The sequence below is a fragment of the Mercenaria mercenaria genome, chromosome 11, assembly GCF_021730395.1.
Source record: "Mercenaria mercenaria strain notata chromosome 11, MADL_Memer_1, whole genome shotgun sequence".
NCBI classification, from domain to species: Eukaryota; Metazoa; Mollusca; class Bivalvia; order Venerida; family Veneridae; genus Mercenaria; species Mercenaria mercenaria.
This window is the reverse complement of record NC_069371.1, coordinates 53,544,088-53,567,769: the sequence shown is the minus strand read 5'-3', so window position 1 is coordinate 53,567,769 and position 23,682 is coordinate 53,544,088. Positions and strand designations below refer to the sequence as shown.

At 35.8% G+C, this 23,682-nt stretch overlaps 1 protein-coding gene across 4 annotated transcripts in view; it reads left to right on the top strand.

The window, feature by feature from the left end:
• The window catches only part of LOC123531301 (potassium voltage-gated channel subfamily H member 7-like), a 463,598-nt gene that overhangs the window by 368,794 nt on the left and 71,122 nt on the right, over positions 1-23,682 (top strand). The gene's annotated exons all lie outside the window — the stretch shown is intronic.

Here is a 23,682-nt window from a genome sequence, read left to right as displayed (position 1 = left end):
AACTAGGTCACTAGATCAAATTAAAGAAAAATCTTGTGTATGCGATAGAGACTGTTTTTTTCAATTGATTTTTATGAAATTTGGTCAGGATGATTGCCTTAATGAAATCTAGGTCGAATTTGAATATGGGTCATCTGGGTCAAAAAACTGGTCACTTGGCAAATCAAAGAAAAAATTTGTGTATGTGAAGAGGCTGTATTTTTCAATTGATCTTCATGAATTTTGGTCAGAATGATCCCTTGATAAAATCTAGGTCGAGTTTGAAATTTGGGTCATCTGGGTCAAAAACTAGGTTTCATATCTAAGAAAATGCTTGTTTATCGCAAGAGCCCAATTTTTTGGCCCAATCTTAATGAAAAATTGGTCAGAATATTAATTTTTTTTTCCATGAAATCACTAGGTCAGACATGTTTTACACTGTTATGGTGTGTTTCTTAGGTGAGCGACCTAGGGCCATCTTGGCCCTCTTGTTTATCATAATTGTATTTGTGAAAAAGAACACACTACTTAGTCATTCCGTTGAAAACTATAGGTTTCAATGGGCTGTTATACCAAATAAAAACATAATTACTTTTTGGAATAATGGACAACCCAAAAATAAATTAATCTCCGTAAAAAACAGAAACGTCACAACTATATATATTTAGGGTTGATGCGTAAATGTGATTTCTCTACGCGATTTGCGTAAGAAGTACAAAATTTTTATCTTATCATACAATGTAATATGGGTGAAGATCAACTTTACTTTATTTAACAAGTTATGAAGGATGCAATTTGTTTTGGAAAAACCCCGCTCATTACACTTTCTTTACCGTAAAGTTGAAAAAAATTTGTAGGTTAAAATTTTTTGAGATGCTTTAGGATTTGGCCACACATGGGCAGTTGATAAACCAATTATAGCTGAAGAATTCCACTCAGATCTTTCGTAAAAAACTGCAAACTAAAACGTTTCTCGGTATATACAAAAAAAGAGCAACAGTTTTATTGCATATTTAAAAATAGGTTTGGTTCTACCAATGAAAAACTCACAAAAACGAAGGTCTCAGAATGCGACAGCATTAAAATGCTCAATATAGATCAAGTACAGTCTCACTTCCGGTTTTTGGTCACGTGACCCTAGTAATTTAAGCAATGTTAGAATAAATCGTCTGCGTACACTGTGATATTTATAAATTTACATACAAAAATTTTAAATGAAGAAATTTGTGGGGATTTGAAGAAAACAACATCCATTCAAAGTTTTCTTTTTCTTTTTCCAGACTTACTTGTAAATTATGATTTAGCGGGCTCAAACGATTCTTCTGTTTTTATGTATCAAAAATGCCGAGCACTAGCAAACTGACTGAAAGGGTATTCTGTATTTCAATAATATATCAAATCAACCTAAATAAATTGCGAAGTTTTGCAAGATATGTCTAACCATTGAAGTTTAATCTTGAAGTATCTAAATGCATAATCTGAAAGGTGTAGAGCATTGGCAAATTCCAAACGAACCTTAAAAGTTTTTACTTGGTCTTTTTTCACGAAACATTGTGAAAACGTTCTATATATTGAGTGCAGTTAAATGATAATTTTTGTTCCAAATTTTAAAAGATTTGTTTTTCGCGTCGAGTTTTGGTTCACCAACTAATTTTGAAATACACTCGATGACGCTTCCTGGGGCACTAAAACCCGTACTCGCACCGAAAGAAGGGACTGTTGGAGTCACGGTCAAAATCCGCTGACAGGATTCGACCCCGCGACCTCCAGATTTTCGAGACATCAGTGTACAAAAAATGAAAAAAAAAAAATAAACTTGTATCTCGATTCTACTCTATATAGTTGAACTAATTTCAATATAACTTAAGTAAGTCAGTTTATTCAGAGATTACTTGCAAACTTGAAAAAAAAAAAGATGTTAAAACATCATAGCAACCTGCCGAATATGAAATCGAATATTGAAAGTACAAAGACTATGCCAAAACTGCAATGTACCACAATAATTCAATGTGTGACTTTCATCGTACGTCAATTTAGTCGACTAAGTTCAAAGAGATACTCAGAATACTGCGTGAACAAACCTACTCAGCATTTGTTTCTATATATTTATACAGGAAATTTTTAAATATATGGGGTACCGTGCGTAAACTTTTTAATATTCAACGCTGCATTTTTCGTGCGTAATCGGTTATCCCGACCTATCCTAAATTTTTTACATGACCCGAAATGTTTTTGGTCTTTGAGATTTTTTAAAAACTTTTTAATAAAAAGTGCTCATTCTATTCTTTAAAAAATTGTCAGTGATATTAGAAATTATTGTATTCATTTTTTTTTCTTTTTGGACATAAAAATAATTTCTGTAAAGTTCATTGAACAAAAAAGTATATTTAAAAAAAACCCCGCCATTTACTACTATTTTTAGGGATGTTACGGACACAAAGAATTATTTAGGCTTTGGGAATGCACGGGTGAAACAAAACTCTTTTAGGTCCGAGAGGAATCCTTTCTTCGAAATATAAACATTTTTTGGAAAAAAACGTATATAAAATGTATATAGTGATAACGATACAAAATATCGGGAACTAAAATTTGAAGGCTCGTCAAAACAACGCTATGTATAACGACTTCCCGTGTCAAATTTACAAATTATATTAAGACGTTTTTGCAACCAGAAAGAACACAGTCTTAACCCATTCATCAAAGAAGTTCCTCGCGGGCATCATAAAGTTCAGTGTTTTTTTTTTTTTTTTGCTAAATTCTAAATATGTAAGTTGATATCGACACGATATCATTCGTAATTATATTAGCCTTCCGTCCGTAAGTTTCCGGTGGTTTCCGTACGATCGGAATCGGCTATTTCCGTGGTTTGGGCCGGGCCGGGCCGGGCCGGGTTTTATTAATAACCGCTTGTGCGCGGGTGGTGCAAAAACAAATCAAAAATGGATTTACCGTTTAATTTTCTATTTGATGATTGGATACGTACCGTACTTAGTATAAACGTTTTGGATTTACGGTACATGTACTGTTTAAAAGTGTGTTTAATTCTTAATACATTGGATACTTACTGTAAATTACTTATTATGTGGACTTATAAAAATGAGGTAGGTGATTTTTTTTTCGTTCTTGTTGACTTTTTTCCCTCCAAAACGGGTGGGGGGCGTTAATTAGAGGGGGGGCCTTAATTCGGGAAAATACGGTATATATATGCAGATAATTAAGGAGTAGTTTTCTTGAATATCTGTCTTAGTAAATATTACTTTACCTTAGAGGAGCAGTGGTCTAGTGGATACTTCTACCTATTAAACAAAAAAAAAAAAAAAGAAACACATTGGTATTTGTCAGCTTTTTCGGAATCATCTGCTGTTTAATGGAAATATCCATAGTGTATTATACATTCCTTAAGCAATAATTATGTCTCACCACCTCTGAGGGAGACATATTGATTTTGCCCTGTCCGTCCGTCCGTCACACTACATTTCCGAACAATAACTGGAGAACCATTTGATCTAGAACCTTCAAACTTCATAGGGTTGTAGGGCTGCTGGAGTAGACGACCTCTATTGTTTTTGGGGTCACTCCATCAAAGGTCAAGGTCACAGGGGCCTGAACATTTGAAAACCATTTCCGATCAATAACTTGAGAACCACTTGATCCAGAATGTTGAAAGTTCATAGAATGATTGGTCATATAGAGTAGATGACCCCTATTGTTTTTGGGGTCACTCCGTTAAAGGTCAAGGTCACAGGGGCCTGAACATTGAAAACCGTCTCCGATCAATAACTTGAGTACTACTTGACCCAGAATGTTGAAACTTCAGGATGATTGGTCATGCAAAGTAGATGACCACTATTGGTTTTGGGGTCACTCTGTTAAAGGTCAAGGTCACAGGGGCCTGAACATTGAAAACCCTTTCCGGTCAGTAACTTGAGAACCACTTGACCTAGAATGTTAAAACTTCATAGGATAATTGGACCTGCAGAGTAAATGACCCAAATTAATTTTTGGGTCACTCTATTAAAGGTCAAGGTCACATGGGCCTGAGCATGGAAAACCATTTCCGGTCAGTAACTTGAGAACCACTCAACCCAGAATGTTGAAACTTCATAGGATGTTTGGTCATGCAGAGTAAATGATACCAATTGTTTTTGGGGTCATTTCGTTAAAGGTCAAGGTCACAGGGGCCTGAACATTGATAGCCATTTCCGATCAATAACTTGAGATCCTCTTGATCCAGAATGTTGAAACTTCATAGGATGATTGAACATGCAGAGTAGAAGACCCCTATCGATTTTTGGGTCACTCTGTTAAAGGTCAAGGTCACAGGAGTCTGGTCATGTAAAATCTTTTCCGGAAAGTAACTTGAGAACCACTTGACCTAGAATGTTGAAACTTAATAGGATGATTGGACATGCAGAGTAGATGACCCCTATTTATTTTGGGGTCACTTGATCAAAGGTCAAGGTCACAGGAGCCTGAACAGTGACTTGAGAACCACTAGGCCAAGAGTGTTGAAACTTAGCGGGATGACTGGACAAGCTAAGTAGATGATCCCTATTGCAGCAAACCATCAGTGTCTCTTTGACTTTCGCTCCTGACCCCTATTTACTTTTTGCCTATACGACTTTGCATTGGGGGAGACATGCGCTTTTTTACAAAAGCATTTTCCAGTTTGACTTGACTCACACATTTTCAGTGAAGTATTACAGGCTTTGATTATGAAAAGATTTGTAGCTGAGTTTTGTTTTGGCTTCATGGTACACTGTTGGTAGATTTTATTTTTGCTTCATGGTTGTGTGTTCTTGTAGACTGTTGGCTGAGTTTTGTTTTAGCTTTCATGAAAGTGTGTTCTTGTAGTTTGTTGACAAAATTTTTGTTTTTGCTTCATGGTTGACTGTTGGCAGGTTGTTGGCATTGGCCGGGCGGGCGGGCTGCGTAAACTTTGGTTTCCGCTCAATGACGTAAGTTAAGAGTGACTAATTCAAATGAAACTTGGTTAATAGGTAGCTTGCATAGAGATGGACTTTGGGATTGCATATGAGGTCACTAAGTTCAAGGTCAAGGTCACTGTTGCTAAAAATAGAAAAAACGGTTTCTGCTCAATAACTTTAGTTTGCAGTGTATATTGAAATTAAACTTGGCCTACTGGTAGCTTATAGAAAAACCAAGGTTGGGATTATATATGGGGTCATTGGGGTCAAGTTCAAGGTTAGCATAACTTAATTAATCTTCACACTTCTTGGTGGCACAGTGGCCTAGGGCATTGAGCCAAAAGCTATTTTTTTGTCTGTGAAATGGAAAGGTGTCAGTTCCAAGTCACACTGAGATCCAATTTTGTTTTTTTCTTTTTTCTTAATGTCATAGGGTCATGGTCACAGTTACTAAAAAATAGATTTTTTTTTCTCAGTGTGATCATCAAAAAAGTGGTTGGTTTCCTGGAAAGTTTATAATTTTAGTTTGAACTTACTTACTGTCACCAAACTATCAAAAAGCTGGTTTTGAGTTTATAACTTTAAATATAAGAATGGCTTGTGACTGTTACTAAAAATAGAAAAATGGTTTATGCTCAATATTTTTAATTTGGGTACACCTTTTGTCAGCAAACTTCGTGTTTAGGTAGCTTTTATCAATGAATCATAAATTACATAGAGCAGTGACACATGTACTTTTCTTGTACCTATACTTTTGAATGGCATGATTTGATGCAGTCAGATTATGTACAATAGAACTTGTATTGACCATTTTTGAACAGGGTTGCTTGCAACCTGTTCAGTGTAACAAAACTTTGAAGTCTAGCAACAGTTCTGTTCTAAAAACAGAAAAACTTGTCATGTGCCAAACAACACAAAATAGTTCTATGGCAGTGTTTCATTACACATGTCTGTGCAAGTAGGAAATCAAAATGGAACAAACCAAGCCAAGTTTGTATTATGTTGAATCCTAAATTGTGGTTACAACTGCATCATTTCAAGTAGTTATGGTTATAAATACTAATAATTACTGCGCCAATTGATAGTATTCCAGAGAGCTTTTGGCCTAGTGTGGTAGACAAGAACTTAAATCAAAGCGCTGACAGCACAGGAAGGTTGAAACCCGTATATGATGTGCAATAAACCACTCCGCTGTAACAGTTCAAGTCGCTGCCATGAAACAGTATAACATTCAAACCATTTGCATCAATGTTACAATATATACTTTAAATTCTGCTCTGACTAAAATCATCATGTGTCTTGAAACACACTGACGGGCAGGGTAAGGCAACAATTAAAATTTACTATAATGATACCAATGAGAAATACAGTGTCTGTTTCATTAAAATCACAAATATTCACAAAGAGAATAAATCTAATAGAAATATTAGGTATTAAAGGCACTTGCCTCCAGATCGTTAGACAACAAAAAAATGAGAGAAGATTTTTAGATATCTGCTATATTTCTTAAGAATGCTTTGAAACCTAATAACTGACAAACTATATGTTATGGAAACACATGAGAATTAGTTGTTTTTCCTACTTTTTACAATGAAAATTAGAAAAGCGTTTACTCGGGGTCTTTCTCGATTGTAAATATCTATATTTAACACATGTTTAACACTATAAGGATCTTACATGCCTGCGTGTGTAAGACTGGTTTTCCCTACCCGAGGGATAGTGTGGATGGAAAACCGAGCTTTAGGGAGTTTTTTTATCCGAGCTGTCCTGAGGATGTTGAAAACAGCTGTCTTACACAGGCAGTCATGTTAGATAATTTTTCTTGCCTATCACATTCAAAATAGATTGTGGAGACTATTCCCTGACATTATTTATATAGTTTGTGACTTCACAATAGTGCCTGTACTAATGTGACGTCACCTAAAGTGCACGCTATTTTAGACAAGGTTTTTCACTAGGGAAAGACTGGAATATCTATCCCCGACACATGCTCGGACAAATGTATACTTTCCCCTCTAGGTAGGCAAGAATAAAGCCTCCATATCTCTATTGGTACGACAGCCAGAAAACTTATTTATTGTCACAGCGGTCCAGGTTCGAATCCCGACACAGTCATCTTTTTTTCTTGATTTGGCATTTTTAAAATAGTTAAGAAACAAAAGCTCATATTCTAATGTTCATAATATGACAAAACTTCAACATGAAAGAAAGATATTTTAGCCAAAATCTGGAGGTCAGTGCCTTTAACCATTTGAAAAATATAAACGTTACTTTACGCTAAACTGTATAAGAATTGGCTATTTCTAAACTGCAAATGTGTCATAGTTTCTCTTTCGATTTTCTGAAGTTATACACCATTTAAAAGCTTGCAATCTGAGCTTTTCAAAAATGTATGATTTGATATATTTTCTTTTATCATGTGCATTGAAATGATTGTTAAACCTGACCAGGAACTTTTACATAGACTTATATAGAGAGATAAGTGGTCGGTATACTTGTAAATAGTCAATAAAAGTAGTGCGGAAATAGAACGTCGGATTAATCCCCTTCAGTGAAAACTGTCATGATTGAATTCTTGCGGTATCCAGAATATGGTTATAATAGCTTCGCGGTTTCATCCTAAAAAACGATTGACAAATATAACTGGCTCTGTAGCTCATTCAGTTAGAGCACCAGTCTAATGAAGAAGTAGAGACCCGCCATCTTCCCAGTATCAGTTTGAAAACTAGTAATTTCTCTTCTTTTTAGCTCACCTGAGCACGAAGTGCTTAAAGGTGAGCTTTAGTGATCGCCCTGTGTCCGTCGTCGTCCGTCCGTCATCAGTCGTCCGTCGTCAACAATTTGACTGTTAACACTCTAGAGGTCACAATTTTGGCCCAATCTTAATGAAACTTGGTCAGAATGTTACCCTCAATAAAATCTTGGACGAGTTTGATATTGGGTCATCTGGGGTCAAAAACTAGGTCACCAGGTCAAATCAAAGGAAAAGCTTGTTAACACTCTAGAGGTCACAATTTTGGCCCAATCTTGATGAAACTTGGTCAGAATGTTATCCTCAATAAAATCTTGGACAAATTCGATATTGGGTCATATGGGGTCAAAAACTAGGTCACCAGGTCAAATCAAAGGAAAAGCTTGTTAACACTCTAGAGATCACATTTTTGGCCCAATCTTAATGAAACTTGGTCAGAATGTTACCCTTAACAAAATCTTGGACAAGTTCGATATTGGGTCATCTGGAGTCAAAACCAGGTCACCGGGTCAAATCAAAGGAAAAGCTTGCTAAAACTCTGGAGGTCACAATTTTGGCCCAATTTTAATGAAACTTGGTCAGAATGTTACCCTCAACAAAGTCTTGGAAGAGTTTGATATTGGGTCATCCAGGATCAAAAACTAGGTCAACAGTTCGGATCAAAGGAAAAGCTTGTTAACACAGTAGAGGCCATATTTATGACTGTATCTTCATGAAACTTAGTCAGATTGTCAATTTTATTGATCTCAAGGTCAAGCTTGAATCTGGGTCATGTAAGATCAAAAACTAGGTCACCAGGTCAAATCAAAGGAAAAGCTAGTTTACCCTGTAGAGGCCACATTTGTGACCATATCCTAATGAAATTAGGTCAGAATGTTAATCTTGATGGTCTTTAAATCATAATCAAATCTGGGTCAGGTGGGGTCAAAAACTAGGTCACAAGGTCAAATCAAAGGAAAAGTTTGTTAACACTGTAGATGACACATTTATGACTGTATCTTCACGAAACTTAGTCAGAATGTTAGTCTGGGTGATCTTTAGGTCAAGTTTTAATCTGGGTCATGTCTGGTCAAAAACTAGGTCACTGGATCATATTGAAGGAAGAGCTATTTAACACTTTAGAGGCCACATTTTTGACCATAATCTTATTGAAACTTGGTCAGAATGTTAATCTTGATGACCTTTAAGTCAATAGGTCAGGTGAGCGATACAGGGCCTTAATGGCCCTCTTCTTTTCAGTTTTTTAGCTCACCCTTCAATAATTTTACAGTACAGACATTTCAACATAGCAAAGTAATCCATCCATGGATATTCATGGAATTTAACACAAATATAGGGGACTATAGAGCAGTGCTGCATGCACATGTTTTATCAAGATTTCTTCAGCAACTGTCTTTTAATACTTTTAAAGTTCATTAATACCCACAAAACAAAGTAATCCATTGATGGATCTTTATGATACAAATATAGATTATTAATAGGGCAGAGTTTTTCCTTATCATTTTGTTAAAATTAAGGACCATCAAACCATATTAACTTGTGTATATCTGAAAATAAAATATCTTGCAAAACAAGGTCCCCTCATTCACAAAGCATTATATTCTGTGTGGAATATAAATTCACTGAATTTGCTTGTATATAACCAAAGTGCCATTATTATGTTGTATTATGTCGTAGTACAAATAAAATATTGAAGATCAGTTTTTATTAGCTCACCTGAGCACGAAGTGCTCAAAGATGAGCTTTTGTGATCGCCCTGTGTCCATTGTCTGTCCGACCGTTGGCGTCGTCAACTATTTGACTGTTAACACTCTAGAGGTCACAATTTTGGCTCAATCTTAATGAAATTTGTTCAGAATGTTACTCTTAATAAAATCTTGGACAAGTTTGATATTGGGTCATCTGGGGTCAAAAACTAGGTCACCAGGTCAGATCTAAGGAAAAGCTTGTTAACACCTAAGAGGTCACAATTTTGGCTCAATCTTGATGAAACTTGGTCAAAATGTTACCCTCAATAAGTCTTGGGCGAGTTTGATATTGGGTCATCTGGGATCAAAAACTAGGTCACCAGGTCAAATGAAACGAAAAGCTTGTTAACACTGTAGAGGCCACTTTTATGAATGTATCTTATGAAACTTGGTCAGAATGTTAACCTTGATGATCTCAAGGTCCAGTTTGAATCTGGGTCATGTAGGGTCAAAACTAGGTCACGAAGGCCAGGAAAAGCTAGTTAACACTTTAGAGGCCACATTTATGACCATATCTTAATGAAACTATGTCAGAATGTTAATCTTGATGATCATTAAGTCAGGTTCAAATGTGGGTCAGATGGAGTCAAAAACTAGGTCACCAGGTCAAATCAAAGGAAAAGCTTGTTAACACTCTAGAGGCCACATTTATGACTGTATCTTCATGAATCTTAGTCAGATTTAATCGGGGTCATGTGGGTTCAAAACTAGGTCACCAGGTCAGATCAAAGGAAAAGCTAGTTAACACTTTAGAGACCACATTTATGACCATATCTTAATGAAACTTGGTCAGAATGTTAATCTTGATGATCTTTAGGTCAGTAGGTCAGGTGAGCGATACAGGGCCTTCATGGCCCTCTTCTTTATTTATTTATTTTTTAGGATTTACTTCCCTTTGTTGTTACTATAAATAAATTATATTATAAAAAAATCCAAATGAAAATACAGATGCTTTGTAAAGAAAAATTTGCTATCACATGGGCATATTGTGACATTCTGGCACTCAGTTATGAAACAATAAACAACTGTAGGTTTTTGTATATGCAAATTTTAATCCAAGTGTTTTGTTATAACATGTTGTATATATAGTACAATATTGTTTATACGTCATTGACAGATATCAGTTCACTATGTTATACTGCAGAAGAGAAAATTAGATGCCTTCCAGTAGGTGACTTTGTATTGCTTGGCAATGTTTATAGCTTGATTTGATACAAACTTGCATAATGTCTTTAACAACAATAGATCTTGGATTCAGTGATGAATCCGTCAGATCAAATCATAGGTTCCAGAGTTACGACCCATGATTGACAATTGAAAGAGCCAAAATCTGTTAATTTTTAGCTCACCAGAGCACAAAATGCTCAAGGTGAGCTTTTGTGATCGCCCTGTGTCCATCATCCGTCGTCAACAATTTGACTGTTAACACTCTAGAGGTCACAATTTTGGCCTAATCTTAATGAAACTTGGTCAAAATGTTACCCTCAATAAAATCTTGGACGAGTTCGATATTGGGTCATCTGGGGTTAAAAACTAGGTCACCAGGTCAAATCAAAGGAAAAGCTTGTTGACACTCTAGGGGCCACATTTATGACCCAATCTTCATGAAACATGGTCAGAATGTTAATCTTGATGATTCCTAGGCCAAGTTTGAATCTTGGTCATGTCAGATCAAACATTTGGTCATTAGGCCAGATTAAAGGAAAATCTTGTTAACACTCAAGAGATCACATTTAAAGGCCAAGTTTGAATCTTGGTCATGTCGGATCAAAAATTAGGTCACTAGGCCAGATCAAAGGAAAATCTTGTTAACACTCAAGAGACCACATTTAAAGTTTGAAACTCGTGAGAATTAGTCAGAATGTTTGCCTTGATGACCTCTAGGTCAGGTTCAAATCTGGGTCATGTAGGGTCAAAAACTAGGTCACCCATTCAAATTAAAGGAAAAGCTTGTTAAATCTCTAGAGACCACATTTATGACCTATCTTCAAGAAACTTGGTCAGAATGTTTATCTTGATGACCTCTAGGCCAGTTTCGAATCTGGGTCATGTGGGGTAAAAAAACTAGGTCACCCGGTGAAATCCAAGGAAAAGTTTGTTAAGACTCTAGGGGCCACATTTTTTATTCAGTCTTCATAAAACTTGGTCAGAATGTTTGGTATCATGAAGTCTTGTATGATTTTGACTCTGGGTCATGTAGGGTCAAAAACTAGGTCACTTAGTAAAATCAAAGGAAAAGCTTGTTTATACTCTAGAGGCCACTTTTTTTGCTCCCATCTTCATGAAACTTTGTCAGAATGTTTCTTTTCATGAAATCATGGACAAGATGAAATCAGGGTCATATGGGGTCAAGAACTAGGTCACTAGGTAAAATGAAAGAAAAATTATTGCTTGTTTACACTCGGGCCACATTTTTTGGTCCAATCTTAATGAAAATTGGTAAGAATATTTGTCTCAATGAAATTTCAGACAGGTTAAAAATTAGCTCCGGTTGGATAAAAAACTAGGCCAAATCAAAGAGAAAAAAAACTAGAGACCACATTTTTGCTCCAATCTTCATGAAGCTTGGTCAAAACAAACTCAGATTAAATTGAAACTGGGTCATGTGGTTTCAAAAAATGGGTCACAAGGTCAAACATGTTTGTTATATTGTGTTACTCTGGTGAGCGACCTAGGGCCATTATGGCCCTCTTGTTTACCTTGTGAACACGATAGAAGCTATTTATATTTGATTTTCACCACACTTACATACAGTTTAAGTCACAATAAGATTTTGGTTCCTTTCGAAAACCGGCTAGATTCCGTCATGGGTTCTAGAGTTACTGCCCCTGAAAGGGGCATAATTTTCTATTTTGGCCCTTTCAGCCATATAGAGGTTTCATTTATACTTTGATTTGATACAGGCTTGCATAAAATGTTTATCTTGATGATCTCTAGGCTAACTTTGAAACTGGGTCATGTGGGGTCAAAAACTAGGTCACCAGGTCAAATGAAAGGACAAGCTTGTTAACACCCTAGATGCCACATTTATGTCCCTATTTTCATGAAACTTGGTCAGAATGTTTATCTTGATGATTCCTATCCAAGTTCAAAACTGGGTCATATGGGGTCAAAAACTAGGTCACCCAGTCAAATCAAAGGAAAAGCTTGTTAACACTCTTGAGGCCACATTTATGGTTCTATTTTCATGAAACTTGGTCAGAATATTTCTCTTGTTGATTCCTAGCCAAAGTTTGAAACTGGGTCATGTGGGGTCAAAACTAGGTCACCAGGTCAAATGAAAGGAAAAGCTTGTTAACACCCTAGATGCCACATTTATGTCCCTATCTTCATGAAACTTGGTCAGAATGTTTATCTTGATGATTCCTATCCAAGTTCAAAACTGGGTCATATGGGGTCAAAAACTAGGTCACCCAGTCAAATCAAAGGAAAAGCTTGTTAACACTCTTGAGGCCACATTTATGGTTCTATTTTCATGAAACTTGGTCAGAATATTTCTCTTGTTGATTCCTAGCCAAAGTTTGAAACTGGGTCATGTGGGGTCAAAAACTAGGTCACCCGCTCAAATCAAAGGAAAAGCTTGTTAACACTCTAGAGGCCATATTTATAACCCTATCTTTATGAAACTTGGTAAGAATATTTATCCTGATGATTCCTAGGCCAACATTGAAACTAGGTCATGTGGGGTCTAAAACTAGGTCACCACTCAAATCAAAACACTGTAGAGGCCACATTTATGACCCTATCTTCATGAAACTTGGTCAGTATGTTTATCTTGATGATTCCAAGGCCAAGTTTAACAGGTGAGCGATATAGGGTCATCATGACCCTCTTGTTTCGCTCCTCCTACCCAAAATATTTGTCAAGAAGTCTGAGGAAAATCCACAAATTAAGGAACAGTGACTTGTGCTGAAAGACTACATAATTAGAATGTTTAATTTGTTAGTGAATTCACTACTTCATTATAGACTTCAGTTCCCGGCTGTTAATTTTCTTCAGTTTGATGATCTTTTTGTGCTAATTGATATATAGGTTTGATAAATAATATCTGTCATGTGTTTACGAATCGGATAGAAATATCCGTCCCGAGGGCACCTGCCCATTGGGTGGTAATGAGGCTTGCCAAATTACCGCTCATGCGCAGGCGGCCGAGGGATGGATATATCCGTTCTTGCATATCGTATACATGCTAGCATTTTATTCTGGCAGATTATTTTTCTTGCATACCGCTTTTAACAAATGGTAGGTAGAAATATTTACGTAGCACTCTTTCTTATAGAAGAGAATGAACACAAAGCGTGGGAAATTAACGTCCGTAAGCAGAAGTGACGTCATGATGATTTGCGTTACGCACAATAACAAAGTTCCACTTTAGTTTTATCGTTTGTAGCGTAACGTTATGTTCTTACGGTAAACTAACGTATTTTGAATCGAGAAATATACTATAAGGAACGGAGAGAAACTATCAAGGTACCTGCTTTTTAGCTCACCTGTCACATAGTGACAAGGTGAGCTTTTGTGATCACCCTTCGTCCGCCGTCTGTGCGTGTGTGCGTCCGTCAACAATTTCTTGTCTGCACGATAGTGGTTTCATTTATGATTTTATTTTAACCAAACTTGCACACAACTTGTATCACCATAAGATCTTGGTTCCTTTCTTGAACTGGCCAGATTCCATTATGGGTTCCAGAGTTATGGCCCCTGAAAGGGCCAGAATTAGCTATTTTGACCTTGTCTGCACAATAGCAGCTTCATTTTTGATTTTATTTTAACCAAACTTGCACACAACTTGTATCACCATAAGATCTTGGTTCCTTTCTTGAACTGGCCAGATTCCTTTATGGGTTCCAGAGTTATGGCCCCTGAAAGGACCAGAATTAGCTATTTTGACCTTGTCTGCACAATCTAAGCTTCTTCATTTATGATTTGAATTTAATCAAACTTACACAAAACTTGTGTAACCATAAGATCTTGGTTCCTGTCTTGAACTGGCCAGATCCCATTTTGGGTTCCAGAGTTATGGCCCCTGAAAGGGCCAAAATTAGCTATTTTGACCTTGTCTGCATAATAGCAGCTTTATTTATGATTTGATTTTAACCAAACTTGCACACAACTTGTATCACCACAAGATCTTTGTTCCTTTCTTGAACTGGCCAGATTCCATCATGGGTTCCAGAGTTATAGCCCCTTAAAGGTCCAAAATTGGCTATTTTGGCTTTTGCAGCCATATAGAGACTTCATTTATGGTTTGATTTGATACAAACTTCCAAAATATCTTCAACAACAATAAATCTTGGATTCCATGACGAACCTGTCAGATCAAATCGTAGGTTCAAGAGTTATTTTATATCTTATTACCTCCCCTGATTGTAATCAAAATGGATTTATATCAATAAGTACTTATAGGACTTATTTGAAATTTCATTATTGTCATTAGTTGGACTGAGACAATCAGGGTAGATAACTATGGACTGATTTTATGTCAAATTACCTCCCTTTATTTCAAATTAAAATGGGTATATCTCCGTAACTAATGAAGATACTGATCTGAAATTTCATTTATGTCAACAGATGGACTTGGACAATCAGTGAAGATACATATTGACTGAATTTATGACAGATTACCTCCTTTATTATTTATCTAAATGAATACACTTCAGCAGCTTCTAATGAGATTGGTTTGAAACGATCATATCATTTTGAGCAATGGTACTCAGGTGAGCAACACAGGGCCATCATGGCCCTCTTGTTTCATATTTTACATAAACAATTATTATCAGTGCATGAGCCACTAGTTGTCATTAACAGCACGAGAGTCATGTGGCATGGGTGAAATCACCTGAAACGCCAGTCCGGTGTGCAAGAATTTATTCTCTTTAGAGTTTTTTTTTTGCTTTTGGTTAAAAGTTTAACTTCCTATACTAAAGGGAGTTGATTTTGCTGTTAGTTGAAAGAACATATTCGGTTGGGAATTCACTGCTACTTGAAGGATTTAAATAGGTTTTTGTGCTACTGTAGTGGGTTCAGTACACTAAACGGAGTTACCAGTGCCTAGCACTGAGTAACATTAATCATGGCAGATTTTTCACAATAAGAAAAATTCCATTCAGGAATCAGTTGGGAATTGTTGTTGTTAATCATGTATGCTTTCATATAGACCATTGATAAAAGTAGAACAGTTTAATAGTATTGACAGATTTTATGATATGTTTGTTTTCCTAGAAATGGAGTCAATGTTTGAACTTACTTTTATGGTTATTGTTACCTCTGACATTGATTTATGGCATAAAACATAATGTTAGAGATATCAGAGTTTACTTTCATGTTTGGTTGAAAAGGAGTTTTACCATAGACTGAACAATACAAAAAATTCTTTTGTTAGAATCATCAAAGTTATCTTTGATTTGAAAGCTTGTCAATTGAATTAATAAAAATAGAAGGAAATGTAGGAAAATCAAAAGTTCATTTGTTTATTTCAGGCTGCTGATTCATTATTTACAATAGTATCATTATTCTAGACTCTGTATGCTGTATTGTATGGTTTAATTTTTTGTTGAGAAGACTGTATTCTGGATATAGCTAATTGCAACATCACAATTTGAAAATTAACTTGCTTTTATAGTTGGTTATTATCATTAACTTGGAATCTTGTTGCTTCTGATGTTTGTCGGTTATAAGACTGTAAAATTTCATACGGTTATTTCTATGTAATAAGCTTTATACAGGTGGCACAATATTAACAGAAGCCTGATGAAACTGAAATCATTCTCAGTGACTGTAAAGGATTCTTTGCTATTAAAATTGGGACTAATAGAAGTTTAGAGATTATTGTAGACAAGGAGTTTAGAGATTATTGTAGACAAGGAGCATTAAATGATAATAAAGATTCAACTTGTGAAATACTTTCAAAAATAAAGTAATCAAAGGGATATGGAAGTAGATTTTTTTATGTGAAAATAAAATATCTTTGAAAACATATGGCTGTTTTTTTAAAGTGGATACTAAAAATACAATGAGAATTACTATGCAAGTTGCTGGATGAGGTTTTGTATTGGTAACATGGGTGATTTCCAAATATGAGATATGGGAGAGATTGGACGATTGTTGATTGATAAGACAATAAGAAGACGGATTACAGCAGATGAAAAGTTAAAGGAGGCAGCGACTGCAACACAGAGACACTTAAAGAGAAGATCTGCTGTGACTGAGGTACTGTAATGTGTAATTGTTGGTCCCAGTTTACTGACCAATGTTCCTGCTGTGACTGAGGTACTGTAATGTGTAATTGTTGGTCCCAATTTACTGACCAATGTTCCTGCTGTGACTGAGGTACTGTCATGTGTAATTGTTGGTCCCAGTTTACTAACCAATGTTCCTGCTGTGACTGAGGTACTGTCATGTGTAATTGTTGGTCCCAATTTACTGACCAATGTTCCTGCTGTGACTGAGGTACTGTCATGTGTAATTGTTAGTCCCAATTTACTGACCAATGTTCTCACAGTCTGCTGTGACTGAGGTACTGTAATGTGTAATTGTTAGTCCAAATGTATTGACCAATGTTCTCACAGTCTGCTGTGACTGAGGTACTGTGACGTGTAATTGTTAGTCCTAATGTTCTCACAGTCTGCTGTGACTGAGGTATGGTAATGTGTAATTGTTAGTCCTAATTTACTGACCAATGTTCTCACAGTCTGCTGTGACTGAGGTACTGTCATGTGTAATTGTTGGTCCCAATTTACTGACCAATGTTTTTGCTGTGACTGAGGTACTCTCATATGTAATTGTTGGTCCCAATTTACTGACCAATGTTCCTGCTGTGACTGAGGTACTGTAATGTGTAATTGTTGGTCCCAATTTACTGACCAATATTCCTGCTGTGACTGAGGTACTGTAATGTGTAACTGTTGGTCCCAATTTACTGGCCAATGTTCCTGCTGTGACTGAGGTACTGTGATGTGTAATTGTTGGTCCCAATTTACTGACCAATGTTCTCACAGTCTGCTGTGACTGAGGTACTGTAATGTGTAATTGTTAGTCCCAATTTATTGACCAATGTTCCTGCTGTGACTGAGATACTGTAATCTGTAATTGTTAGTCCCAATTTATTGACCAACGTTCCTGCTGTGACTGAGGTAATGTAATGTGTAATTGTTGTTCCAGTTTACTGACCAACGTTCCTGCTGTGACTGAGGTACTGTGATGTGTAATTGTTAGTCCTAATTTATTGACCAATGTTCTCACAGTCTGCTGTGACTGAGGTACTGTCATGTGTAATTGTTAGCATAATTTACTGACCAATGTTCTCACAGTCTGCTGTGACTGAGGTACTGTAATGTGTAATTGTTAGTCCTAATTTACTGACCAATGTTCTCACAGTCTGCTGTGACTGAGGTACTGTAATGTGTAATTGTTGGTCCTAATTTACTGACCAAAGTTCTCACAGCCATTGCATTTTGCAAAATGGGGTGTCAATTTAGGTACTCAATTTCCATCACTTAGAACTTCTTTCTTTTTCTTAGTAGGGGACAGAGATTATAAACTGGTCTATGTTATAGGCTAAAATGAGTATATATTTGTACCTTGGTACTCCTAGAACAATTACTGTCTTAATAATACAATATGCACCAAAACTATGATAGCTGCAGTTAATACAGTCAGATAGATGTAGCAAATTCACTTCTCCAAGTTGATTGTTTGTATTTTTGAGGGTGAATGTATGTCACATATTATGATTATTATTATATTACATTATACCACATTTTGTGGTACACATGACTATTTGACTGCAACTCGTAACAGGCATTAATATTAAGAGCTGTTGACCACAAAACTTTAAAAATACAACTAGACAACAAATAAGTATTTGAACAACTGTAATACATGGTATATATAATATAATCATATAGAGAAGATGTAATACTTGATGCAATTAAAAAAAGTAAATTATACAGAAAGAATAAGTACTGAAAGCAAAATTAACATTATATATATATATATATATATATATATATATATATATATATATATATATATATATATATATATATATATATATATTAAAAAAGTCAGTAAAATCCTTGTGCAGGTATAAAATATATAAAAGTTCAATTTGTAAGGAATAAACAGCAGCAGACTTCTGTGTTTTACAATTATTTTAATTCTTCACTGCAAGCGCTTTCAATACATATATCTTCAGGCAGTTTACATTTTGAAATTTGTCATATTTTGCCTTGAACTCTTAGATTATATAAATAATAAACACTGAAGTTGGGACATTAGAAATAAATTTGTACCAGTGGTACTGACAATTTTCTACTTAATAAGGTGTAAGCCTTGATTACTTATTGTGATAAATAAATGCTTGCTTGGTCAGTCTTATGACGCATGCAATATTATGTACCTCCGGAACTCGAGGACGAGTTTCCAATTTGTGGGGGTGTATGTCATGGTACAGACTTGGTCAATGTGTAAGGCAGTCCGTTAGGTCAGTCGGTAGAGCACTTACCCTGTAAGCGAGGTGTCCGGGTTCGAGCCCCGGACTGACTGCACATTTTTCTCACCCTGTGACAGAACCATGCCTGCCAATCAGGACAAAAGTAATTAGGGGTCACTTGACTTTGACCTTGACCTACTGACCTACTTTTTTGTTTTTTAAGATACAGCCTTGAAATTTTGGATGACATAATACAGTTTTGCACACCAATCTGAAAACTGACTTTCAGTGACCATGAATGTGACCTACTGACTACTTTTTAATATTTTAGAATCAGTTTGACATTTGAAACATGTAGGTCATATTACTCAGGTGAGCGATCCAGGGTTATCATGACCCTCTTGTTTAAGTTCTACATCAGAACTTTTTTCATTATATCAGTAGATTTCATTCTTTAGTTAAGTTTGTTGTAAGGAATTTAGTCAGAAATGCTATCTTTATTGCCAACACTTGAAATTGCCATTAAAACTAAATTTGTCTTGAATTTGAACATAAAACCTATGGGAAGAGATTACTTCTAGATATTCTTGAAGAAGACTTGGTGATCTGTATTGTGAGAAATACTTGAAGGATAAGGATGCAGGAAATATCAAACATAGTACTATGACCTACATGATTTAAGTTGATAGTAGTATGACCTACATGATTTAAGTTAATAGTAGTAGTATGACCGACATGATTTAAGTTAATAGTAGTTTTACCTACATGATTTAAGTTGATAGTAGTATGACCTACATGATATAAGTTAATAGTAGTAGTATGACCTACATGATTTAAGTTAATAGTAGTTTGACCTACATGATTTAAGTTGATAGTAGTATGACCTACATGATTTAAGTTAATAGTAGTAGTATGACCTACATGATTTAAGTACAGTCGAGACTGTTTTAAGAGACCGACTTTGGGAAGCAGCAAAAAAGGTCACATATGACAGGGAGTCTCTTAAAACAGTCTCACTTAACTGGATGACGTTGGTTTCATATATTTTTCCAGTTAAAGTACATGTATATCGGATACTTTTTAAGGTAGGAGTGAAAAATGATTAAATACTATTTCTTTAATTGCATATTGATAAAATATAAATTTCAAATAATTTGCATCATTCGTATGATGTTGATAAAACAAATATAAGCTCATGATCAGGCGAGAAAATAAAGGGGAGCTGTAAAATATAAATGTTCCATTAGAACTATTTTACACACTGAGGTTTATGATATTTATATGTTTGTGCATTAATGGTTCATTGACATTTATCCGTTTATTGACTGCATCTTTAATCCGTGTTTTCTTCGTCGTTTAATACCGTAAATACCGCCATCTTTTTGTTTCACCAGGAACATTGTTAATTTATGCACCGACTCCGAATTCTTCACTGCCTTTATACGCTGGTTTTCCCCAATCGAGCAATTCAAGTGCCTTAACACGCTGTTCTAATGTCAAAACAGTTCTTTTTTATGTTTTTCATCCACCATTGTTTGTAAACAAGTAAGTTCTCGTCACAAACAACTTCACACGAGATAACAAACGGTAACTCTTATCATGTAAAATCTTGCGAGTGAGCGTCTCAAAGTCGGTGAAAACGGTCTGATGATCGATTCGGGAGCCTGATTTCACAGTCGCTTGTCGTGTAAGGCAGGGGGTTGCTTAATTCAGACTCTTTTAATAGTAAATTGTACCCGGAGCATAAAAAAGGGTCGCATATGACAGGGAGTCGCTAAATTCAGGGGTCGTTAAGGCAGTCTTGACTGTAAATAGTAGTATGACCTACATGATTTAAGTTAATAGTAGTTTGACCAACATTATTTAAGTTAACAGTAGCATGACCTACATGATTTAAGTTAATAATAGTATGACTTACATGATTTAAGTTAATAGTAGTATGTCCTACATGATTTAAGTTAATAGTAGTGTGACCAACATGATTTTAGTTGATAGTAGTATGACCTACATGATTTAAGTTAATAGTAGTATGACCTACATGATTTAAGTTAATAGTAATATGACCTCGGGCAAGTTCGATATACTAGCCAAATCGGCCCAGGCACTTCGGAATTATGGCCCTTGAATTACTGAAAATCGGCCTTTTTACTGTTGTCCGCACTCTAAGTCGAACATTTCTCATCCGATCTTCACCAAACTTGGGCTAAATGTATTTAACCATAAGACCAATGGGTCAAGTTCGATAACTAGCCAAATCGGCCCAGGCACTTCGAAATTAATGCACTTGAATTATCGAAAATTGACCTTTTTACTCTTGTCCGCACTCTTAAGTCGAACATTTCTCATCCGATCTTCACCAAACTTGAACAAAATGTGTTTGCCAATAAGTCCTCAACTAAGTTCGATAATAGCCAAATCGGCCCAGGCATTTCAGAATTATGGCCCTTGAATTACCCAAATCAGCCTTTTTACTCTTAAATGTATATTTGTAGTGAGTAAACTATATATAAAGACTGACTTACTATTTAGATAACAAGGCAGTTGTGGGAGACATGTGCTTTTCTTAAAAGCAGCTCTAGTTTTCGTTTGTTGTGTAATCCTATTAGTCTGCATTATTTTTCCTTTAGTACAAAGAAAGATAAACAGAATAAAAAGATTATTCAACATTTAGTTGTACAATATGGGATATGCTTAGAGAAGAATCCATCGGAAAAAATCAAAAGGCTACTCGCCCAAATAGATTGTAATGATAAAAGCTAAAAATATTGAGATTCAATTGAGGCATTACTTACATGTAAATGTATGCCTCTGGGAATAAATACCTGATGATATTTAAGTTTATTCTTTCTTAGAATATCATTATATCTTGGCAGTTTTTTCTATGAAATATTTATGTGAGATTGTTTGATAGAAAGTAAAAGAAGTCTTTGATACTGATTACTGCCAGACATTCTGATCAACCCACCATATCACATCACTCTTTTATCTTTGTGCTATAATTATGTTACAAATGAAGAATTTTTCTTTAAAACAAGAAAGCTGTTTATCTATGTTATACCAATAATTTTGTTAACAGTTTTGCCATGAGAATGTTTTTCTCATAATGGAAACTTTGAGAAGTAATTACATTAAATCAGCTGTTCTATCAGCCAAATGTGGGAATTATCTTAGCATGTTTCTAGTTATTTCATTAACCATAGATCATTGATATATAACAGACATTGGCAAAATAGAAGAATATTAGTGAAAAATCTTAGATCAGTACAACATTTTAAAGTTTATTTTGGTAGTAAAATGTCAGAGTAAAAAAAGCAGCTCTGAAACTGCCTAATGGACAATATTTCTGAAAATGATTTCGTATTTTTAAGTTGGCTGTATCATTGTGCCCATTTGTAAAAATATTTTGACAAGAATCATATGAGGTCACTACAGTACTATTTTTGCAGAGAAAAGAGGGTGTCACATCTGTCGATGCTATACACCTAGCATGTTAAAGAACCAGGCCCCATGTTCACAGAACATTTTTCGGTCTCAGCAGAGTTTGAGTTTGAAATTTTAATATCAATTTTACAAAAACTTCAAGATTAATTCCAACTGAGACTGACCATCATTACTGAATAGAAACTTAAAAATAGTTATTAACTTTAAGTTCAGTTTTAATCATACTATTTAGATATAAACTAGAAAATGCTTTTGTAGAAAAGCGCATGTCTCCCCCAATGCATAGTAGTAATAGGCAAGAAGTCAATAGGGGACAGGAGTGAAAGTCAAAGAGACACTGATGGTTGGCTGCAGTAGGGATCGTCTACTTGGCATGTCCAATCATCCCATGAAGTTTCAACATTCTGGGCCTAGTGGTTCTCAAGTTATGGATTGGAAACGGTTTTCCATGTTCTAGCCCCTGTGACCTTGACCTTTAATTGAATGACCCCAGAATCAATATGGGTCATCTACTGTGCATGTCCAATCATCCTATGAAGTTTCAACATTCTGGGTCAAGTGGTTCTGCAGTTATTGTCCAAAAATGTAGTGTGACAGACAGATGGCCCCTGTGACCTTGACCTTAGTGATCCCCCCCATCCAAAAAAGGGGTCATCTGCTTTGTAAGTCCTGTCACCCTATAAAGTTTGAAGGTTCTAGGTCAAATGGTTCTCATGTTACAGATCAGAAATGGATTTCCATGTTCTGGCCCCTGTGACCTTGACCTTAAATAGAGTAACCCCAAAATCAATAGGGGTCATCTACTCTGCTTGTCCATTCATCCTATGAAGTTTCAACATTCTGGGCATAGTGGTTCTCAAGTTATTGATCGGAAATGGTTTTCCATGATCAGGCCCCTGTGACCTTGACCTTTAACAGAGTGACCCAAAAACCAATTGGGGTCATGTACTCTGCATGTCCAATCATATATGCAGAGTATATGACCTCTATTGATTTTGGGGTCACTCCATCAAGGGTCACGGTCACAGAAGACTGAACATGGAAAACAGTTTCCAATCAATAACTTGAGAACCACTTGACCCAGAATGTTGAAATAGGATGACTAGACATGCAGAGTAGATGACCCTTATTGATTTTAGGGTGACTCAATCAAATGTCAAGGAAACAGGGGTCAGAACATGGAAAACAGTTCCCCATCAATAACTTGTCAACCATTTGACCAAGAACATTGACACTTCATAGGATGATTGGACATGCCAAGTAGATGGGTTGATCAGACACTGATGGTTGGCTTAGTGACTGAAATGCAATAGGGATCTATTGCATTTCAGTCACTAAGCCAACCATCAGTGTCTCTAGTTCTCACTCCTGCCTCCTATTGACTTCTTGCCAATTACTACT